We start from the raw sequence: 24,408 nt of genomic DNA on the forward strand, positions 1-24,408 counted from the left end.
TTGGCTGAACATCTGATGCATATGGCACACAAAAGTAGAAACACTTCAGGAGTTTCGAAGTCGTCCTGTGATTTTTTAAATTATACAGGATTTCCCGGAGACATGTGTGTCGCGTTCTTTAACGTTCTGCCTGGAAAAAGATGCCGTGACGCCAAACCCCCTCACGAAAAAAGAAAGCCGTCGTGTTTACAACTGTGACGACGAGCGCTTATCAGGATCAACTAAACGCTGAATTTTCAAAAGTTTGTGAAATAGTCAAAGAAATACGTCCGAGAGTTTTATACACCAGTCTGTTATTGTGGCGACATTTCCATGCATTTCCAAAACGTGACGCTGAACGAATCAAACTGTGATTGGTTGTTTGACATGTCGGTCAAACAGCCTCATGGGCGGGCCTTGGCCAATAAAAGCTGCCATGGATTCCAGACCTTCAGCAGTCAGTCTAAAATTTAATGGCTACCAATCTTTATCGGCCAATATACATCTTGATACTATGATTGGAGATTGGCCATCCTGCCTAAATTCAGGGCTGGTCTTTTTTTATTGTAGTACACATAAAACCTCTAATGAATGAACAAACACTTGCTCAGCCCTGAAAGCCTGATTTCATGTGAGAGTTATTGGCAGTTGTAAGCATTTGCAACTTCACAAACTCATGTGTGACTCTAATTTAGAGGATTAAGCCAGTTTGTTTTAAAAATATTAGTAAAAGCATATGGATTTTAAGGTGCACATTTTCAAGAATCATTATGGTAATTCTTAACTCGAATAACTCGCTCAACAGAGATGAAGAGGACAAACATACTGCAAATGACTGTAAATTCAAACAAATAAATTTCAAACTTCAAACTATCAAACTCAAATTCAAACAAATTTTTGTGGGAAGTCGTGGCCTAATGGTTTTATTCCCCAATGCATTGCAGAGCTTTTTGTCATGCATAAACACTGGATTGATCTTGATAACTAAAACATTAGGAAATTACATACAGTGCCCTCCAAAAGTATTGGAACAGTAAGGCCAATTCCTTTTTTTTTGCTGTAGACTGTAAACATTTGGGTTTGACATCAAAAGATGAATATGAGATGAGCGATTAACATTTCAGCTTTTATTTACAGGTATTTTCATCTGGATCTGATACACAACTTAGAAGATAGCACCTTTTGTTTGAACCCACCCATTTTTCATGTTACCAAAAGTATTGGAACATGTGACTGACAGGTGTGTTTTGTTGCCCTGGTGTGTCCTATTAATTGATTATTCAAACAATAAATAGCACTGAATGTCTGCGCTCAGTTTCAGATCCGTGCAGACTGCATTTATAGTTAGTTAACCAACAATTAAAACCAGAGAGGTGTCTATGGGTGAAAAACGAGCAATTGTGAAGCTGAGAGAAGATAAAAAATCAATCAAACCATTGCACAAACTCTGGCAATAGCAAATACAACCATTTGGAATCTCCTGAGGAAGAAAGAAACCACTGGTGTACTAAGTAACACACCTCAAACGGGTAGATCAATGACAACATCTGCAGTTGATGACAGAAACACTGTAACAGCTGTAAAGAAAGACCCTAAAACAAGTGTTAGTGACATCAGCAACAACCTCCAGAGGGCAGGAGTGAAGGTAACACAATCTACTGTTCGCAGAAGACTTCATGAACAAAAGTACAGAGGCTACACCAGAAGATGCAAACCACTCATTAGCAAGAAGAACAGGAGATGAGCCTCAAAAATTCTGGGACAAGGTTTTATGGACTGATTTTATGGACCAAAGTAATGGAAAGGCTAAAGTTTGGAGAAAGAAAGGATCTGCTCATGATCCCAAACATACAAGCTCATCTGAAACACAGTGTACACAGGTGTACATTATAGTACATATTACACAAGTAATGTAATGGCTTGGGCTTTCATCGCTTCTTCTGGGACAGGCTCATTAATCTTCATTAATGATGTAACATGATGGCAGCAGCAAAATTAACTCAGAAGTCTACAGAAATATTTTGTCTGACAATTTACATAAAGATGCAACCAAACTGACTGGGAGATCCTTCACCATGCAGCAAGATAATGACCCAAAACATAGTGCATCAGGGGCAAGAAGTGGAAGGTTTTAGACTGGCCATGTCAATCTCCACACTTAAACCCTGTAGACAGAGTATGCATTTTACCTGCTAAAGAAGAGACTGCAGGGAGTAACCCCCCAAAACTGAAAGAGGAAAGAATGCAAAAGTTTGGTGATGCCAATGGGTCACAGGCTTGATGCAGTTATGGAAAGCAAAGGATTTGCAACTAAATATTAAGTCTTTTTCACTTTAATCTGTTAATTCTTTCTGTTCCAATACTTTTGTTAACATGAAAAATGGGTGGGTTCAAACAAAAGGTGCTATCTTCTAAGTTGTGTATCAGATCCAGATGAAAATACCAGTAAATAAAAGCAGAAATCTCTCATCTCATATTCATCTTTTGATGTCAAACCCAAATGTTTTCAGTCTACAGCAAAAATAAAGGAATTGGCCTTACTGTTCCAATACTTTTGGAGGGCACTGTATATCTGATCAGCACACTGTATTAGCAGATACTCAATTTTAAATGACATGGATGGGATTTGGGGAACAAAAACTTTATCGGGACATCTTAGTAATAAAAAAATATATAGAGATAAAAGTGATATATATATATATATATATATATATATATATATATGGCATTTCATAAATAAGAAAATACAGCCTGCTGGGAAAATACATGATTGTGAAATGCTAAAGTAATAAGTGAGCACACATCTGTCTTTATTAAAAGCTGTTTGTTTAAGACACATGGCTTTATAACATCAACCTGTATTCATCAAAAGGCTGGCCAAAGTACACTGTGATACTTGTTATATTTGGTACAATGGAACAGATTGTGACCCATGATGAATAAACTAACTGAAAGCCCAATGTTTTAATGTATCAAAATTGTGCAGGCAGAATTGCTGCTTTACTGTAGTTGGGTTGAATGCAGAGACGGTTTTACATAATGTAACTGGATAAAATATTAATTGAATTGTGAAACTATTTATAACATATCACCCAGCCCTAGTATATATCTCAGTGTCATTTCATATTCAAACCCAATCCATGAAGATCTCTCATGTGCTCTACATAAACAATGTATTTATTTACATATCAAAAACATGACTACAGCCCAGGAGGCCTTCGTAAACTCCAGGGAGAGAGAGAAATCATTGTTTTCTTTCACTTCTGTGATTCTCAAAAGCTAATGGTGTGTAATATACAGCACATCAGCTGCTGGTGGCTGACAAGAACATTTACATGAGCACAATATCCTGTAGCACCAAATTTGATGAAATTGTGATAATAAATCTTCACAAATGGTCTAAAGCTTTGGCCAATTTCCCTATAGTAGCAACCTCGTGCCCCTCCAAATCCCTGCTTTCCCTGGCTATCCACCAGGTCCCTTAAGCACCACTTTGTGAGCTTACACTGTTTTGTAAGCTACTCTGAATAGCATCAGATTCTGTAAATGTAAATGTATATATAGTATCTTATTCCAGAAACATACTGGTCACAAGCACACAGATGCAGATATAAATGCTTAATCTAGAGGTTTTCAAAAAAGCAATCTAATTAATTACATGATGTGGTGATTAATTTAATTAATCGCAAACCAAATTTTGGGGTGAACTATTCCTTGTTTTGTTTTTTATCTTTCATTTTTTTTTTATTATTCTGTTCCGAAATTATACTCTAGATCAGCGGTTCTCAAACCTTTTGCAGTGGCATACACCCTGGGGCATTTAACATTGTTCTGAGTACCCCCACTTAGACCGCAGTCACATGTTTGCCATTAAGGGACAATATTTGCCACTTTAAATTGATTTACAGGTGAATGTTTTTACCTTTAGGCAATGGTTTTCTAGCCTTATTAATTGTATGTCATGTTTTCTGTCATATTCTTACCATTCTATCGAGTGTATAATTAATACAATAAATAAAGCAATAAATGATGGCAAAACGAAGTGATACTTGTAGATTTAAAACTAAAATCGCCAAGAGGTGACGGTAAGTCACCGTCTTAATGAGCGAGGCGTCACGTCATTCATTCATTCATTCAGTAAGGAAGCAAAAGGCTAAAGTTATGAATGGGTTATTAATCACTGACTCTCAGTGTCGTTAAAAGCTGCTGCGGATTTCATAGGAACTGTTATTATTTCATTGTAAAATATAACAAACAACTTTGACAATATTGTTTTAAAAATGTAGGTTACATTTAAAATGTAAAATGTTCACTTAATATTACCTCACAGACTAATGTTACATGACTTCTCACAAGCAAGGTAACAACAATGGCGCTGTTCGTGAAGGAATTTAACTAAGTTTCACTAGAAAGTTTCAGAAATTTTCTTCAGATGTTAAAGGTTCTTTATGGAAGCATTCAGACAAAAAAAGGTTCTTCTATGGCATCGTGAAGCACCTTTATTTTTAAGAGCGTACTTTAAGTTTTTACTTATTTTAGACTAGGTTTGCTGTGGTATTGAAAACTGGGGGAAGCCCCTGGCTTAACAAATGCATTGTCTTCTTGTACATGCTCAAGAGGACGATACAACAGCCAGAAGTCTTTGCATTCACATTTTCATGTTTTGATATGTACACCCCTTAGAAGCTCCACACGAGTACATATTTCACAATTTAGTCAGACAAAAAAGGCTTTATGAATAAACACTAAAATCAATGTCCAGACACATTTTATAGAACCCAAACATAGAAGTTTGTCTCATGACAGCATTATCTGGAGGCTGGAATGATCTCATAAGAGCAAAGCACACAGTTTGCTACCGTCACCTGCCCTACTTCCACTCAACCCTGAGAAACAAGCCCCCGCCTCTCGCTTTGCGTACGATTCTTCTTGTGCATTCTCAGAGACCACAGGAGACCTGTCAGAGGAGAAGATTGCACTGATTGAAGCCACGCAGTCAAACAGATCCCGGCAGCACAGATGCAAACGTGGGCGGCACTTTTTTTCTTTTCTTGTCTTTTTTTTTTGAAGCTTCAATTGGTGCTTTTAGAAAAGTTTGTCAAACTACATCAGTGGCGTTCTGAAACTCTTGTCTGAAAAGGTGCGGCAGGCGAGCGCACACCTCCGGGTTTTCAGATTCCCTGGAATCAGTGAAGCGAATGACATTGGTGCTTTTACTCGCGTTAAACTCACAGAGACGCGGCACTTTTTGAAGAGCAGAAGGAAAGATGGAAGGGTGGGAGGAGGAGAGATGAAGACGGTGCGAAGGAGATGAGAGCAGCTGTTCTGTCTTTTCTTTGCCCAGCGTTGGTTTCACACATTTCCTCAGGGAATATTTTCACAAAACGTCTGCTAAGTTTTAGCGCCACACTGTGGGTTGAATCTGTGATTCCAGCTATTTGGAGTCAAAATCTGGGTGACTGTTCAGTGTTTTGGATAAACACCAGAAAGCTTCCCCAGTCACACCGATGACATCTCAATTTGCTCTTTGAAGGAAAAATAACACAACTGAAATGTCGAAATAAACTAACTGGGATAGTCAAATAAATAAAATAGACCGCATTACCTCATAAGGAAATATATTATCACCACCTTAAAGCTGCTCTCTTCTTTTTTCAATATTAAAACTCAAAAGTAAAACACTCAAAGTATGATTTATTGGGAAAAATATACTGTGACTTGCTGTGTATTAGGCTATCAAAACATGGCTCAGTATTATAGGGAGTCATTTTCCATCTGAAAATATGAATATGCGTAGAAAATTTGAATACCAGTAAAATAGTAAGTAAATTCAGTCTGACTAGATTGTTTTCCTGTGATGGTTAGATCCTTTCTATGAACTGTATCAATGGAGGCAATCTGAATCTTGCAAATGTTTGTAGGTTTCACACAATGACTAAGTGCTAATAAACAAAAGAAGCCCAACAGAACCTACTACATGTAATAAGAATTTAAAAATATATGAGAGAGATGTATATAAACACTGATGAGCCAAAACATTAGTCACAGGTCAGGTGAAGTGAATATCGCTGATTATTTCCTAACAAGGCCACATATTAAGGTCTGGGTAGGTTTCGGTGAAGGCTATCCCATTTGATCTGAGCTAACAGAAAGTCTACTCTGTTACACAAAATTTTAATGATGGTTATGGGAGGAATGTGTCACAACAAACTCTGAAGTGTATGAGGCTGCATAGCTGCAGACCAGTCAGAGGGCCTATGATGACCCCTGTCCACCAAAGTTGTCTACAAAGGGCACCAGTGGAAGAAGGTTGTCCAATCCAATGAGTCACGTTTTCTTTTACATCACATGGACGGCCATTTATCTGGGGAAGTGATGGCTCCAGGATGCAGTGTGGGATGACGACAAGCTGGCCGGTTCAAGGTGTTGCTCTGGCCTCCAAATTCACCAAATCCCAATCCATTTGAGCATCTGTGGGATGTGCTGGATCAATAAGTTCGATCCACGGCAGCTTCACAGGACGTGAAGGATCTGCTTCTGAAGGACACCTCCAGAGGTCTTGCAGAGTTCATACCTCAGTGGTTTGATGCTGATTTGGCAACTTTGATACTGAATCTGTAATTATATTTCTCAGCAACGAGGCGGTAAAATCACTGTTTTTGAAGTAACTAAACTGACAGCTTTATTGTTTGTAGACAGAGATGCACAGATTCACACACAACTTTCACCCCCTTCTTCTCGATAATTAATACAAATAAATGCTAAAATTCATTTATTCCAATAAATGTGATCTTACTGCACTACTTCATCTCTGTGTCTGATTTTAAAGTAGACAGAATGCTAGAGCTAATGAGCCATAACTGATTAAAATAAACGTCATTTTATACATTTTTTATACATATTTGAATCTATGTTTGAATTTACAAACTTGAATTTATATGCACCAATATACCACTACATTGTAATAAACAGTAATATGCATCTACGTAATGTATATATCTATAAAAAGGCCATAGAGACTTGGAACACTTTTGTGTGATGCTGCAAACAAATCACTGAATCAGAATAGGAACCAACTAACTGAACAGAGTGATTCATCAAATGATTCATCTACACCCCTAAATGCTAACTGTAATGCTGTTTAGATGCTATGTGTCCTAGCAAAACAAGAAAAAGTAGTAAAACTAGTATACAGACAAAGTTTTCAGGAGACATATGTAAAATAAAGACAGAACTCATGATTTCAGGTTACGAAGAAAGAGTAAACAGTGAGGCACAACGCAAAGAACACGGAGCAAGAGAAGTGCCTGTGATGAATATGAGAACTCGTATGAGTTTTGTTTTTCTCTGGATCTGACTGCACATTCATTTCAATAAGAGGCAACGAAGGGCAACGCATGCACCATTTCCCTTCATCAAAGCCTAGCAGCTCCCGAGTTACGTTTAACTCTCTCATCACCCCATTACCTGAGAACATTTCTTCAGCCTTGATGTTAACTCAAGCAGACCTCTTGGCCTGCCATTGCTGCCACCTGTTATTAATTACCATGCTTCACAGCCCAATGCAAACGCTATTTACTCTGCTTACAGTAAAACAATATTTCAGCTAATCTCAGAATCTCTTAAAAGTGTGAGTTAATGTGGCGGCTTCATCGTTCAAACGGCAGCCCTGGAGACTTAAGCACTGTTTCAAAAGACTATTCAGCTGTTTGCAAAATGGTTGTATTCTTGTGAGGACGAGGGCTGATGATGCTGTGTGACTGAAGTTGACCTAATTGAGCACTGCTCTTCCCAGAGGAAGTGTGATTACAGCAGGTCACGCTCAGTATATTCAACAATACCAGTCAAATGACATCAAAGAGAAGCTTCTTCTATGGGATTTTCAGCTTAAACCCACATACAGGGGGAAACTGTCATCACAAACAGGGTTTGTAAAGCTCTTAGGAGAAGTCGGCATCCCTAAACAACCGAAACTCAGAGAGCCTTGCTTTGGTTAGGTGTGTGAAGCTGTCATCCAGCATTGCCATCACACACCATTTACTTAAGAAGTGGAAAAGCATGCTGGATGACAAATCTCAACAAGACAGCAGCACTGAAGAAAACCATCACTGGTTAAACGGTTAGTTCAACCAAAAGTGAAATTTGGGTCATCATTTAATCGTATCACTCCAAACCCGTCTTTCTTTGTGAAAAAATTAAGATGTTTAGCAGAATCTTTGTTCTGTTCTTTTGAATTGCAAAGTGTCCAAGTCATTATTCACTGCAAATTTCAATTGTCATTTTGGACTCTAGCACTTTTTCTAGTCTACTTTTGGACTAAAGCTATTTCTTTAAAGGGACTGGGCCATTTTGAAAGCAATTACAGCACATTTCAAGCACTTTGGGAGAACATAATGTTCCTACCTCCTTATCAGCTTTCACTGGGGTGGCCTCATCATAAAGGGTGCTGTTTTTTCCAAGACTTGATTTGCTGGAAATCTATTAATGCAAAAGAGAAAGATAAAATGTGCATTCTGCTGATAGTACACTAACAAAAGCATTTTAAAATAACAGTTCTACAGTATTGGTAGCACTAAATATCTGAATGCAGAACTCAAGAAATAACACTAATAATTAATATACTATTAATGTTTAAACAACATGCAGTCAAAAACAAATGACGGTGTCTTGCTGTATGAGTTAAGTTGGCCGTTGTATTTGCAGTTTTTTTGTTCTGTTTCTCTTCATTTGTTTCTTTGTTCTTTATTTTCCATCTTGTTTTCATTGAAATTTGGTCAAATTTGGGGACCACTATTATTATTTGAGTTACATCTTCGTCTGCGTGTTCCTTGTTCCTCCCTGCTGTGTGCACCGTGACAATAGCCTAAGTATCAAAACAGCAACTTGTACGATTACTTGCATTTATTCCTGATCACAGCAAAAAGAACTTAAAATGTTTTGTAATTTTTGATCGTACAGATAAGAGTAATACAGCATTTGAAACTGTAAAAGTATTTGTATACACTCGCAATACCAACAAAATATTGTGCTTTTGTAAAGTTAAGAAAACAAACAGGGTGCGCTTTCTGTAGTCTCAGTCTCTGCGAATATCTTCCTGAAATGCGTCTAAAATGAATGAATACTTGACAAAGACATAAGAAATATATCTAAAAAAGCTTGTAGTGTCTGATTTTAAATAAGGCAAGTCAGAAGTATTCTCTGATAAAGTAATTCGTTTGAAACCAACGTGAGGTACAATCTTTCCCGTATGAGTTGATTATCTGTAATGTGGTCACACCCACGCACATTGCGCTATACGATAATCATCCACACGAAACCAGGCTTGAGACACGCGAACATGTTAACGCCCATATCACTTCCGTAAATTAAGCGTTAAGATTCATCAAGTTCATCTCGGCTACTTTTCATTTTTGGAACAAGATGTGCTGTGAGGAATAAGCCTTGTTTTTACCTCAGAAAGAAGAATGTGATGTGACGTGTGGCTTAATCCAGCAGAGGATCGCATTCTGATGAGTCATTTATTTTGACTAATATTAGTGTTATTGTGACCAGAAATTTGTACACTTTACTAGTTGAACTTTTCCCAAACTATAATGCCAGACCAAAATATGTGAAATCGAGTGCAACATTTCGAAATATGATATAACCTTTCATTGCATCTAAATGTTGTAGGACTCTAAATTAAGTAACAATTTAATTGACATTAGGAACTGTAATCAAATTACATAAATTAAAAGTGTAACGGATTACATTACTGCATTACCAGGAAAAGTAATTAGTAATTACTGTGTAACGCGTCATACCCAACTCTGGTTATACAGAATAAAGGCCCGTTCACATGATAACTATAAAGATAATAAAGATAACTGGTTACACTTTATTTTAAGGTGTCCTTGTTACAGTGTAATTATACATAACTACATTACTATATGGTTAGGGCTAGAATTATGGTTTGGTTTAGGGTTAATTGCATGTAATTATCCATAATTTATTGTTATTACAATAGTAAGTACATGTAATGTTTAACAAGGAGACTTTAAAATAAAGTGTATATTAGTATCCTAATATATATTAAAATACGTATTATAATATACACTCACTGGCCACTTTATTAGGTACACCTTGCTAGTACCGGGTTGGACCCACTTTTGCCTTCAGAACTGCCTTAATTCTTCGTGGCATAGATTCAACAAGGTGTTGGAAACATTCCTCAGAGATTTTGGTCCATATTGACATGATAGCATCACGCAGTTGCTGCAGATTTGTCGGCTACACATCCATGATGCGAATCTCCCGTTCCACCACATCCCAAAGGTGCTCTATTGGATTGAGATCTGGTGACTGTGGAGGCCATTTGAGTAAAGTGAACTCATTGTCATGTTCAAGAAACCAGTCTGTGCCATCAGAAGATGGGAACACTGTAGTCATAAAGGGATGGACATGGTCAGCAACAACACTCAGGTAGGCTGTGGCGTTTAAACAATGCTCGATTGGTACTAAGGGGCCCAAAGTGTGCGAAGAAAATATCCCCCACACCATTACACCACCACCACCAGCCTGAACCATTGAGACAAGGCAGGATGGATCCATGCTTTCATGTTCTTTACGCCAAATTCTGACCCTACCATCTGAATGTTGCTGCAGAAATCCAGACTCTTTAGACCAGGCAACGTTTTTCAATCTTCTATTGTCCAATTTTGGTAAGCCTGTGCGAATTGTAGCATCCGTTTCCTGTTCTTAGCTGACAGAAGCGGCACCCGGTGTGGTCTTCCGCTGCTGTAGCCCATCTGCTTCAGGGTTCGACGTGTTGTGTGTTCAGAGATGGTATTCTGCATACCTTGGTTGTAACGAGTGGTTATTTGAGTTACTGTTGCCTTTCTATCATCTCTAATCAGTCTGCCCACTCTCCTCTGACCTCTGACATCAACAAGGCATTTTCGTCCACACAACTGCCGCTCACTGGATATTTTCTCTTTTTCGGACCATTCTCTGTAAACCATAGAGATGGTTGTGTGAGAAAATCCCTGTAGATCAGCAGGTTTTGAAATACTTAGACCAGCCCATCTGGCACCAACAACCATTCCACATTCAAAGTCACTTAAATCCCCTTTCTTCCTCATTCTGATGCTCGGTTTGAACTTCAGCAAGTCATCTTCATCACATCTAGATGCCTAAATGCACTGAGTTGCTGCCATGTTATTGGCTGATTAGCTATTTGTGTTACCAAGCAATTGAACAGGTGTACCTAATAAAGTGGCCCGTGAGTGTATATATATATATATATATATATATATATATATATATATATAAGCATCCACACCAGTGCACAATTATTGTCTGTTTATTCTGAGCACACACGCGTCTGCCGCTTTAAATTCTCAAGCTTGTTATGGCAGGATTGATTCTGATTGCATGTCAAATGATTTTATTCTTCAGTAGCTGGAAAAAAAAAATTGCTCTGAAAGTGATTCCAAGATATCGTTTCTTTGTGCCTTTATTGTTATAGCTGTGGTGTGGACTCTGCTATTCTTTAATATTGAAAATGATTTTAAGAACTATATCTTTACCGTTATCTTTATAGTTATCATCCTTGGTGTGAACAAGCCTTAAGACATATATAATTGCTTTATAAGTACTAATAAACAGACAAAATATGCATGCTAATAAGTAACTAGTTAACAGTGAGAACTGGTCCTTAAAGTGTTACCTGGAATTATCATTTAACTGTATATGCAGTTGTGGAGATCAATCATGTTTCTGCCACTAGGAGCCGTCCAACACTTACCGGAGACAGTGGGATAGGGTTCTCACGCAGATATCTGGGGTTTTCTATCTGCAAAAATCAGACAATACAACACAACCTTACTCTCCTCCTCTTCTGGTAAGTCCCAAACACCTCCAGTACACCTCTGACCTCCTTTTATTTGTCATAAACAATGTGGAATGACTTCAAAGAGTGCCACTTAAATACAGTCTTTTCCCTACACTGGTTGTGTTTACAGAGATCAGACCTCAACCCACTGAGGCATTGTGTGCAGCAAGGACATTTCCGTTTCTTTTTTTAAAAAAACACTTTTTTCCTCCAGTGAGTTTGTCTTTTGTCAACATAACCCATAATCAGTAAGCAATGGGAATTTTTCCAGGACACACTATCTGTTCTCTCTGATGAGACTGTAGAAGACATGTCTCAACACATAATGAGATGGACCATGACTGAAATATTATTCATAATAAAGCTAATATTTTCAATTTTGCTGCACAGAAAAATAAATAAATAAATAAATTGATATAAAGGCTCAAAGTCAAAGACACAATTTTTTTTTTTAATTTTCCTTTTTTTCATGTTTTTGTTTTGAGCAATTACTTCTATGTACTGGTACAGAAAAAGCACCATTTATTTATTTATTTGCTTGCTTGTTTTTAATCATTATTTTTATGTTAGTTGGTGGCAAGTTATCTTTGTGTCAAAATGCACAATTTATTTATTTTTTTAAGTAATAGCGTGCATGCAAGAACATTTCAGGTTTGAGACAATGAGATTAAACTGGTTACACAACTAGGGCTATTAAAAACACAAGTTGGGAAAAGCCTACTTCATTCACATGTTTGGAGAAATTAACAAATGCAATATAAGCCTAACAAGCATAGAACAGCAAGCCTGAACAGCATAGATCTCAACTGGGGGCCGGTGCCCAATAGGGGGCAAACTTCCAAGGCAGACATGATATATGTTGTAATATACGATTGTTGGTATACAGTACATTTGCAAAGAAACTAATTTACACACTGTTTCAAAAGAGATTTGTAGAGTGTCAAAAATCTGCATGTGTGAAAAAGCCAACTGTAAGTCAACAGAGTCAAGATAAGTAAACCATTGTGAAGAGCATATACTGTTTGACGGTGTATTCTGGCTCAAGCAAAGTCATTACTCTGGGAAGTGTCTGGGAAAATATTTTCAGACAGTCTTTATTATCGCAATTCCATTTTGGTGACATTAGCAGCACAGAATTTATGAATTTGTCAATGCGCATTTTGTAACTGCACACTACTCAAACACAGCGTGAATGTAATGTGACTCTAAATGAATCATCAGGACACAGCACCGGATGGCAGCAAAGTGTTATCGCAGCGGTTTCCAGGCAAAACGAAGCGGTGCTGTGCTTCACGTCCACACATGATGCATCTGTTGATTAGTCCAGCATCAGTGCCCACAGAACAGGGACCCGGAGCCGCTGAAACCCTGCCCGTAAATGCACATACTTATCTCAACACTCCACTCTCTGATAAGAGCAAAGTTCAGACTCTTGTTTTTCTGCATAAACTTTGTGATGAAACAAGCAGCCGGACGGTTTCGCAATCTGTGGGGAAGTCAGAAGTGGCTATTGAGAAAATCTGGAGCCCAACACAGTCCTATAAAGCTTCAAACGCTTTGATCCCAAGAACTATGCATGCCAACGTGTTGAGCAATCATTGCAGCACATTTTTCCTCCCACATGGTGTAGTCATCCACTGCAAACAATGCAATTCTTTTTTTTTTTTACATTTATTTTAAGGATTAACCAAGAACCAAACCCAGGGCACTGAGGGGGCAATTGATATGTTTTTTGTTTTTCTTTCTGTCACACTTTGTTAACTACAACTTTTTCCTCAAACTCCTAACTTGCTGCTTATTAATAGTTAGTAAGGTAGTTGTTAAATTTAGGTACTGGGTAGGATTAGGAATGTAGAATATGGCCATGTAGCATTTGCTTTATAAGTGCTAATAAACAGCCAATATGTTAACAATAGGCATGCTAATAAGCAACTTGTTAATAGTGAGAATTGACCTATCAGTAAGCCCCTCCTCTCGAACGCAGATGAGTCAATGGCAGTTGAGTATCAATTGCACAGGGAACGGAACTCAGCTTAGGTTTCAGCACCTTAGAGAAACATTGGAAGATCTGAAGCTCTCATTGGTTTGATGGTGTTTATGCTACAAAAATGGAAAAATTATGTGCCTGGGGCACTTGTAACACTTATTCCAGGTCTCCTGAAAAGATGGGCAATGGAATTTTTTCTATTCCATTTCCTGAACCCAAACAAAATGTCCGTAAGCATTCAACTCTGATCCCAATGAAGACGAAAACTTTCATTTTCTGTTTGTCATGCTCTCATTAAAGGGTTACTCCACCCCAAAATGAAAATTTTGTCATTAATCACTTATCATTCCAAACCCGTAAAAGCTTTGTTCGTCTTCAGAACATAATTTAAGATATTTTGGATGAAAACCAGGAGGCTTGTGACTTTCCCATTGATTGCCATAAAATTAAGGCCCAGAAAAGTATGAAAGACATCGTCAAAATAGTCCATCTGCCATCAGTGGTTCAATCTGAATTTTATAAAGCGACGAGAACACTTTTTGTGCGCAAAGAAAACAAAATATCGACTTTTATTCAACTTTTTCTCCTCCTCCGTGACATGCGTTGTGCGTGATCTGAGGCGCGCTCGTCTGAAGCGTGTTTCGCCCAGTATGCATGAGGCGTGACCTGCTAACGTAAAGGCCAGCATACAGACAGAGAACCCGGAAGACGCTGCTCGAGAACTCATGAGCGTGCTTGCAGGAAGTGTCACAGAGGAGAAGACAAAGTTGAATAAAGTCGATATTTTGTTTTCTTTGCACGCAAAAAGTGTTCTCGTTGCTTCGATAAATTCAGATTGAACCACTGATGGCAGATCTATTTTGACGATGTCTTTCACACTTTTCTGGGCCTTGACATTGTTATTTACTTGGCAGTCAATGGGACAGTCTCAACGCTCCTGGTTTTCATCCAAAATATCTTAAATTGTGTTCCGAAGACGAACAAAGCTTTTACGGGTTTGGAATGACATGAGGGTAAGTGATTAATGACAAAATTTTTATTTTGGGGGTGGAGTAACCCTTTAAGTTAAATATTTCATCTGCAGAACATTAATGTCATCTTGTGCTTCAGCAAGGTATCTCTGGCTAAAACTAGCTAACGTTGAAGTTAGTGAGTCAATGCTAACGTACAAACCTAAATAGGAACAAAACTGTTCTCATGTCATGTACAGTGTAGGGCAAAAACACATAAATACTAATACTCATAGTCATATGTGATGTATATACACACATATATATATATATATATAATATATATACAGGTCCTTTTCAAAAAATTAGCATATTGTGATAAAGTTCATTATTTTCTGTAATGTACTGATAAACATTAGACTTTCATATATTTTAGATTCATTACAACACAACTGAAGTAGTTCAAGCCTTTTATTGTTTTAATATTGATGATTTTGGCATACAGATCATGAAAACCCAAAATTCCTATCTCAAAAAATTAGCATATCATGAAAAGGTTCTCTAAACGAGCTATTAACCTAATCATCTGAATCAACTAATTAACTCTAAACACCTGCAAAAGATTCCTGAGGCTTTTCAAAACTCCCAGCCTGGTTCATTACTCAAAACCGCAATCATGGGTAAGACTGCCGACCTGACTGCTGTCCAGAAGGCCATCATTGACACCCTCAAGCAAGAGGGTAAGACAGAAAGAAATTTCTGAACGAATAGTCTGTTCCCAGAGTGCTGTATCAAGGCACCTCAGTGGGAAGTCTGTGGGAAGGAAAAAGTGTGGCAGAAAACGCAGCACAACGAGAAGAGGTGACCGGACCCTGAGGAAGATTGTGGAGAAGGACCGATTCCAGACCTTGGGGGACCTGCGGAAGCAGTGGACTGAGTCTGGAGTAGAAACATCCAGAGCCACCGTGTACAGGCGTGTGCAGGAAATGGGCTACAGGTGCCGCATTCCCCAGGTCAAGCCACTTTTGAACCAGAAACAGCGGCAGAAGCGCCTGACCTGGGCTACAGAGAAGCAGCACTGGACTGTTGCTCAGTGGTCCAAAGTACTTTTTTCGGATGAAAGCAAATTTTGCATGTCATTCGGAAATCAAGGTGCCAGAGTCTGGAGGAAGACTGGGGAGAGGGAAATGCCAAAATGCCTGAAGTCCAGTGTCAAGTACCCACAGTCAGTGATGCTGGTGTTGGTCCACTGTGTTTTATCAAGGGCAGGGTCAATGCAGCTAGATATCAGGAGATTTTGGAGCACTTCATGCTTCCATCTGCTGAAAAGCTTTATGGAGATGAAGATTTCATTTTTCAGCACGACCTGGCACCTGCTCACAGTGCCAAAACCACTGGTAAATGGTTTACTGACCATGGTATTACTGTGCTCAATTGGCCTGCCAACTCTCCTGACCTGAACCCCATAGAGAATCTGTGGGATATTGTGAAGAGAAAGTTGAGACGCAAGACCCAACACTCTGGATGAGCTTAAGGCCGCTATCGAAGCATCCTGGGCCTCCATAACACCTCAGCAGTGCCACAGGCTGATTGCCTCCATGCCACGCCGCACTGAAGCAGTCATTTCTGCAAAAGGATTCCCGACCAAGTATTGAGTGCATAACTGAACATAATTATTTGAAGGTTGACTTTTTTTGTATTAAAAACACTTTTCTTTTATTGGTCGGATGAAATATGCTAATTTTTTGAGATAGGAATTTTGGGTTTTCATGAGCTGTATGCCAAAATCATCAATATTAAAACAATAAAAGGCTTGAACTACTTCAGTTGTGTTGTAATGAATCTAAAATATATGAAAGTCTAATGTTTATCAGTACATTACAGAAAATAATGAACTTTATCACAATATGCTAATTTTTTGAAAAGGACCTGTATATATATAGTGAAATTAACATCATGCATGCAAACTGTATAAATTACGATTTGTGCTGAATAAGAGCTCAAATTTATTTGTATAGAGAATGGCAGTTTTAGTTTTGCTTTAAATGAATTTGTTTAGGCTTGACGTTTATAATAAATGTTATTTGAATCGAATAATTAATTTACTTAAAAATGATATTGTTTATTCCGGTTCAGTTCTGAATACTGTTAAATTTAAAGGATTTGTTGCGTAGTGAGGGATACTAAATTACTGTACATGTCTATAATGTTTATAATGATTATAAATGTCATGTTTTATTTACCGTATTTTACATTATTTCTGAAAGTAATAAAATTACTTCTACAACAATGCGACTCATCTCTCAACATTGCAATTTCAACCTGGTGCAACTTATTTTCTGGAAAATACTGTATCTGTCATACTTTACTGAGACTGTAAGCGAGAAGGTACAATACAAATAGCACTGACTTCTGTGAAAATTCCATAATAAGCCTAATTTACATGCATGCACTGAATAGAATGATAGCTTACTTAATTTAAATGCACATGGCACCTCACTGTACTGGATAGCACCTAGTTAAACTGACTGATATTGTTGGATGTGAATAATGATTGAATACTGCCCACTAAAGTGGAACAACTGTTTCATCATTGTTTTCATAAACAGGAACAGTCCAGATCAACTCTTTCTTAGCTCAGTTCACATGAAATGAACAGTCATAGCAACAAACAGTCAGATATGAAAATACATGTTGAAGTGAAACTGAAGTTTTAACGAATGGGAGGAAAATATATAAAAACAAAAACATCCAACTTTACCCCCAGGTTCCAGCTGTTGAAGCGAGCCTCAAAGTCACTATCATCAGAGGAGATGGGCGGCCTCCTGTGTGCCTCCGCCTGGAGGAGAAACAGACAGTGAGGAACAAAGAAACGACAAACCATGTCCAGGGATGGAGAGCGCTTTGAGGAATTCGGAGTTATCCACCAATGTGTTGAACTAAAGAGAATGTAAAACCTGCTAGTCAAGGGCAGAGATTAAGAAAGCTCAATCTACAAATGCTTAATTTATGATAATTACAGTATAATGTAACATTCTACAGTAAGCAACATTTATAGGATAACGTGACTTTTGGAACAACGTTGACACCTCTTTTTATCATCTGGCTGCAGCAAAGAACAGATTTTGACCATAAACATAAAATCACAAGATATTGAAGATATCGAACATTTGTCATGAGCTATGAAACATACGGTAACACTTTATTTTAGGGTCTCTTAAGTAGTTGCTTATTAGCATGCATATTACTGGAATATTAGCCATTTATTAGTACTAATTAAGCACATATTAAATGCCTTATTCAACATGGCCTTATTCTAGATCCCTAATCCTACCCAATACCTAAATTTAAGAGAGAGAGAGAGAGAGAGAGAGAGAGAGAGAGAGAGAGAGAGAGAGAGATTAATCAAGTCACAGACAGGGCTGGAGATACGGACATACTCCCCTCATGGCACACCAGATGTTTGACTTTTCCACATTATTTCTGTTTTCTCCTTCACATGCAGTAAATTCCTGCAGAGCGTCACATGACATACCACCCCTCTTTGTTTTCAGACTCTGGTCTTTTGTCAGGAGAATCCAGCTCTTTAAGAGCTCTATATCTATCCAGGGAACTGTTGCTTCAAGTTCACTTTTGCCTCATCAGGAAAGAGAAGCAAGGAAATATCCAATAAAGCTCAATTCTAATGAAGTACGTGGATACTGTTGACATAATAGGACTGTGGGAAGGAGATAGTTCACACAGAGCAAATAACTCACATTAAAGGAAGGTGTCTGAACCCATACCAGATAAAAACTGGGACACATGGGAACATTCCTGGTTATAACCCAAAGCTATAATAACGTGTGCAGACGTTTTGTTAAGGTTTCAATGTTTTATTAAAGAAACTAAGTTGATTTCATGAGAGTTTTAAGTTCTTACCATCTTGACCTCATCCTTGATATCGCGTTTGATGGGACTTGAGGACAAGGGTCTGGTTGGTGACTTATCACTGAACAAATTCCTCCTCCTGTAGAAGAGAAAAACTGTATCAATTTTAGCTCCCTTACAATAGATCATACAAGTACTTATACAAATGTTTCAAAATCCACATGCACAACAATCTAGATGCATCAGTCTTTTCCTTGTTGCCTTGCAGGGAAGCATAAAAAAGCTTATCTTTTACACATGATGGAAATAATTGCATAATCTTTAACACATCTAAAACACACATGGTCCATGGTTTCTAGTACTTGTAGTTCCCAGCAGACTTGACGCACACTCATGCCAGTTGGGGCGTATATTATACAGTATATAGTTTCCAGGTCACTGATATTTGTGATCTCTTTCTTTACCCAAATAATTCCAGTTTGATCAGCTACGCTGAGAACACCAATGACAACTTCAAAGGCTGAAACTCGTCTGACTAGATGTGGCTGATTTCGACAGCCATGACACATTTGTTTCATGGGCAAATTAAGAACGTGTTCTCGAGCTAATTATGAATGCTTAACACAAATCTCAACTAATTAAACTAATCCCCCGTTAGTCAAATGATGAAGAGAGGGAGAATGTGATGACTATATGAAAGTCTTGACAAGTTTTTGGAGACACATACACCCTCTTTTTTCTATTTTCTGTGGTTTTGTTTGGACTTACTATTAAGCTCTAGCCTAAAATACACACCAGAAAGCAGTTTTAAAAGCACTGCAGTGTCACACAACTACATGCAAGGCCTACAATTATTTATATGCTTATTGCAATGATGCTTGCATTTAAATATTTACGAAAGTATATCCATATGTGGATGAGAAAGTGCCTACTTTTAAGTGTGCAATAAAACAATACAGCAGTACTGACACAATGTGTCAAAATCTTGAAGTGTGCAGATGCTATTTGCATATAAGCATTACCATACCAAATGACAACCTTAAATTTCATTATTATTTTTCAGCACATTTGCTCTCACATAAAGCTAAAAGAAATGAGAACAGGAGCACCATGCAAAAATCTGTACTGAACTGAATTATGATGCAATTCACCCTTCCATCCCATGAATGTATATGACTGTATGTTTGTCCCTTCAGAGCTCAATATATATAATATATTCAGCAGAAAAAAAGTAACACTTAAGTATAGGAAACAATACTTACTATTAACTAATTGCTTATTAGCATGCCTATTAAGGTTCTTGAGATGGTGCCGCGTATGGCTGCTGTGATGTGGAACGCTCCAGTTCTTTTAATGTTTTTGTTTGTTTGTTCTGTGTTTAGTCATTCTCTTACTGTCAGTTTTACCAGAGACGAACTACTGGACATAAGGTAACACACTACAGACAATTTGTTTCCGGTTTTTGATTATTCAGACGCTTTGTTGGATGTTTTGGTCGGAGGGGCAGCGGTCCTAGTCAAACGCGTGCTCAGATGGAAAAGGGGGAAGCGCGCCGGCGCGCTGGTTAAGCTCCGCGAACGCGCCTTCCGAACTGCGCTCCCAAGCATTCATCTTGCGAATCTCCGATCCCTTCCTAACAAAATGGACGAACTACTTTTCCTCACCCGCACAAATAAGGACTTTTCAAACTCTGCTGCATTGTGCTTCACTGAAATCTGGCTGAGTGAAACCATCCCGGATAACTTGCTTCATTTGCCGGGATATCAGTTGTTCAGATCAGATCGCATCACGGAGCTAACGGGGAAAATGAGAGGTGGTGGACTATGTTTCTACATAAATGAAGGTGGTGTTGAGATGTAACAACTCTGAAGAAGATGTGTTCTTCTAATTTGGAGGCCTTCTTCATAAACTGTAAACCTTTCTATTCGCCCCGAGAGTTTTCCTCCTTCATTCTCGTGAATGTGTATGGTGTATGTGTCTCTGGAGGCGTGCGTGAGCACCGCGATGCAACAGCTGGCCGAACAAATATCTGAAACAGAGCAAAGGTACCCGGACTATCTTTTAATCATTCTTGGAGATTTTAATAAAGCAAATCTCTCCCGCGAACTGCCAAAATACAGACAGCACGTTACATGTCCCACCAGAGACCATAATATATTGGATCATTGGTAAACAATAATTAAAGATGCATATCACTCTGTCCCACAGGCAGCTCTGGGGCTCTCTGATCACTGTTTGGTTCATCTCATACCGACCTATAGGCAAAAACGTAAATCTTCTAAACCTGTATTAAGAACTGTTAAAAGATGGACTAATGAAGCAGAGCAAGATTTAAAAGCTTGTTTTGACCTCACTGATTGCAGTATTTTTGAAGCTGCTGCCACCGATCTGGACGAGCTCACAGAGACTGTAACATCATATATCAGTTTCTGTGAGGATATATGCATACCCACCAGGACATTCTTATCATTCAATAAACTGGGAAACTCAAACAGCTTTGTCAGGCCAAAGAGGACTACTCTGAGAAGCTGAAAAAAGAACGTTCAGCAAAAAAAGATCCAGCGTCAGTATGGACTGGTCTGAGGAACATCACCATGTACAAGACACTACCCCCACAGTCTGTGGAGAATCAACAACTGGCTGACGATCTCAATGTGTTTTACTGCCGATTTGAAAAGGCCAGACTGACACCCAGCACCCGCTCTGATCTGCACTTCACACATTCACCTTCCCCCCCTGCAACCCCCCTTACTCCCTCCCCCACCATTCTACCTGCGTTTAAAGTCTGTGTAGAGGATGTGAACCGGGTCTTCAGAAAACAAAAATCTAGGAAAGCTTCAGGACCAGACGGTATTTCACCTGCCTGTCTAAAAGTCTGTGCTGACCAATTGGCCCCCATCTTTACACAGATCTTCAACAGATCTCTGGAGCTGTGCGAAGTTCCCTGCTGCTTCAAACGCTCCACCATCATTCCCGTCCCCAAAAAGCCCAAAATCACTGGACTTAATGACTACAGACCTGTCGCACTCACGTCTGTGGTCATGAAGTCACTTGAGAGACTGGTCCTGGCCTACCTGAAGGACATCACTAGACCCTTGCTGGATCCTCTTCAGTTTGTCTACAGAGCAAACAAGTCTGTGGATGACGCTGTCAATATGGGACTGCATTACATCCTGCAACACCTCGACAAACCTGGGAATTATGCAAGGATCTTATTTGTGGACTTCAGCTCGGCCTTCAATACCATCATACCTGACCTTCTCTCAGATAAACCGAGACAGCTCTCTGTGCCCTCCTCCATCTGTCAGTGGATCACCAGCTTCCTGACAGACAGGCAGCAGCTAGTGAGGCAGGGCAAACTCACATCCAGGACTCTCACCATCAGCACTGGCGCCCCTCAGGGTTGCGTTCTCTCCCCACTGCTCTTCTCCCTCTACACGAATGACTGCACTTCAGAGGACCCCTCTGTCAAGCTCCTGAAGTTTGCGGAACGACACTACAGTCATAGGCCTCATCAAGGACGGTGACGAGTCTGCTTACAGACAGGAGGTTGAGCAGCTGGCTGTCTGGTGCAGTCTTAACAACTTGGAGCTTAACACGCTCAAAACTGTGGAGATGATAGTGGACTTCAGGAGGAACCCCCCTGCTCTCCCCCCACTTACCATCATGAACAGCACTGTGACTGCAGTGGAGTCATTCAGATTCCTGGGAACCACCATCTCCCAGGACCTGAAGTGGGACAATCACATTGACTCTATTGCGAAAAAGGCCCAGCAGAGGCTGTATTTCCTCCGCCAGCTAAAGAAGGTCAACCTGCCTCAGCAGCTGCTGAAACAGTTCTACTCTGCCATCATTGAGTCTGTCCTATGTTCTTCTATAACTGTTTGGTTTGGTTCAGCTACCAAAACAGACATTAGAAGACTACAACGGACAGTTAGGACTGCTGAGAGGATTATCGGTGCCCATCTGCCCAGCCTCCAAGAACTTTACACCTCCAGAGTGAGGAAAAGGGCTAAGAAAGTCACTCTGGACCCCTCACACCCAGCTCACTCTCTCTTTGTACTGTTGCCCTCTGGCCGGCGTTACAGATCACTGAGCACCAGAACAGCCAGACACAAGAACAGTTTTTTCCCCCAGGCCGTATCCCACCTGAACAACACATAACACCCCCCGGTACTGTACATCTGTAAATAACTCATCAAACCTTCATCTGTACATAGGACACATGCACATTCACAGTTCTGTCTATGGTCATGTTTCTTTTCTGTATATTTTTATTCTTTATTACTATTGTTATTCTTAATTATTGTCTATTCTTTTCATTATTAGTGTTCTTTATCACCTTAATTATATGTTGTCTGCTCTATGTTTGTACTTTCTGTACTGGAAGCTCCTAACACCAAGACAAATTCCTTGTGTGTGCAAACACACTTGACAATAAAGCTCATTCTGATTCTGATCTGATTCTGATTATTAACATATTGGCTGTTTATTAGTACTTATAAAGCACATATTCTGCATGACCATATTCTACATCCCTAATCCTACTAAATAAACTTAACAACTACTTTACTAACTATTAATAAGCAGCAAATGAGGAGTTTATTGAGGCAAAAGTCGTAGTTAATGGTTTGCTAATAGAGAGTAATAGTAAGAATTGGACCTTAAAATTGTGACCAAAAAAACCCCCACAAATAATAATAAAAACAAATGTCTCTCAATTCACAAGTCACCAATATAAATTGAAATGGCCAGAAGACACTGGACTGAACAGACAATAAGAAGAATTGCTAAACTGCAAAGGAATTTAACACAGGTAATGGCATTCAGGGAAATGCAATGTTCTTCAACAAAATGAAAGTTGCATGACAATTATTATAAAGTATGATTAAATATATACTATTCAAACAAATTAAATCATGCATCTGGCTGTCTGGAGAGGGGGGGGGGGGAAGGCAGCTTTATTGGCTTTAAACGATTACATAAACACACTTATATGCGTCAGAATCCCTGTCTTTGCAAGTATACATACATATCTATCTATCTATGATAGATATAATTAACATGTGTATTATGTATAGATTCTATACATATATATAAATATATATATTAAAAAAAAAAAAAATAATGATATATTTATATATAAGTGTATAATCTATACATAATGCACGTGTTAATTATATCTATCATAGATAGATAGATAGATAGATAGATAGATAGATAGATAGATAGATAGATAGATAGATAGATAGAAAGATAGAAATAACACAGTGAAGACTAATTAATTTACACAATGTATGTAGCGTTTCTTATTTATTGTAGTTTTTTGTCCTATTGCTTGCAATTAGTTTCTTATTCTTATTTCATCACTGACTGTTTATTTATCTTCAGTGAGCTTGAGTTTGTTTTTTTTGTGTCTCTTTTTAGGCTTGTATTAGTTTGATACTGACATTGGTGACAAGGATTATGAAAATTCTATGGTATTAAAAATTTTAATATCACAAAAACCTTTTTAAATGAAAAAAAAAAATACTATATCGTGATATAAAATTAGTCATATCGTGATATAAGATTTTGGTCATATCACCCACCCCTAGTGCCGCGTGATGTTCAGGGGCGTGGAAATGTCCCCACAATAACAGACCGGATTGTAAAACTCTTGAACATATTTTAAACATTCAATGCAGTGAACCTTAAATATTTCACATATTTTTGAAAATCCAACGTTAATTGATCCTGATAAGTGCTCA

At 38.6% G+C, this 24,408-nt stretch overlaps 1 pseudogene across 1 annotated transcript in view; it reads right to left on the reverse strand.

Annotated features, from left to right (window-relative positions):
• The window catches only part of LOC306867941 (centrosomal protein of 112 kDa-like), a 178,908-nt pseudogene that overhangs the window by 145,270 nt on the left and 9,230 nt on the right, over positions 1-24,408 (reverse strand). Inside the window, exons 5-8 of the transcript XR_013785800.1 lie at positions 18,710-18,797; positions 17,550-17,627; positions 11,765-11,812; positions 8,383-8,457 (exon numbers count right to left, since the gene is read on the reverse strand). The product of XR_013785800.1 is annotated as a centrosomal protein of 112 kDa-like (transcript). The remainder of the gene's footprint in view (positions 1-8,382; positions 8,458-11,764; positions 11,813-17,549; positions 17,628-18,709; positions 18,798-24,408) is intronic.

This window comes from Barbus barbus, assembly GCF_936440315.1.
Source record: "Barbus barbus genome assembly, chromosome: 4".
Taxonomy (NCBI): Eukaryota; Metazoa; Chordata; class Actinopteri; order Cypriniformes; family Cyprinidae; genus Barbus; species Barbus barbus.